The following is a 229-nucleotide window of genomic DNA, read 5'->3' on the forward strand; positions in this document are numbered from 1 at the left end:
AAGCATATGCTACTGGCAGGATCAACCAGGTAGCCGAACCGACGCGGGGGCCAGCGGGGCGCCGAGGAAATCCAGCCCGGTGGTCGCGGGAAGGGCTGCTGCGAGACGACGGAGCGGCAATACCTCGGGAGGCTAAGGGTCGAGGGCGAGCACCCTACCGCCGGGCCGTCCCGAACACCACAACGCACGCACCACCGACCGGGTCTTCGCCTTTCGAGCGGAACAGAGA

The sequence above is a fragment of the Rhincodon typus genome, unplaced genomic scaffold (assembly GCF_021869965.1).
Source record: "Rhincodon typus isolate 14 unplaced genomic scaffold, sRhiTyp1.1 hic_rhity00004726, whole genome shotgun sequence".
Taxonomy (NCBI): Eukaryota; Metazoa; Chordata; class Chondrichthyes; order Orectolobiformes; family Rhincodontidae; genus Rhincodon; species Rhincodon typus.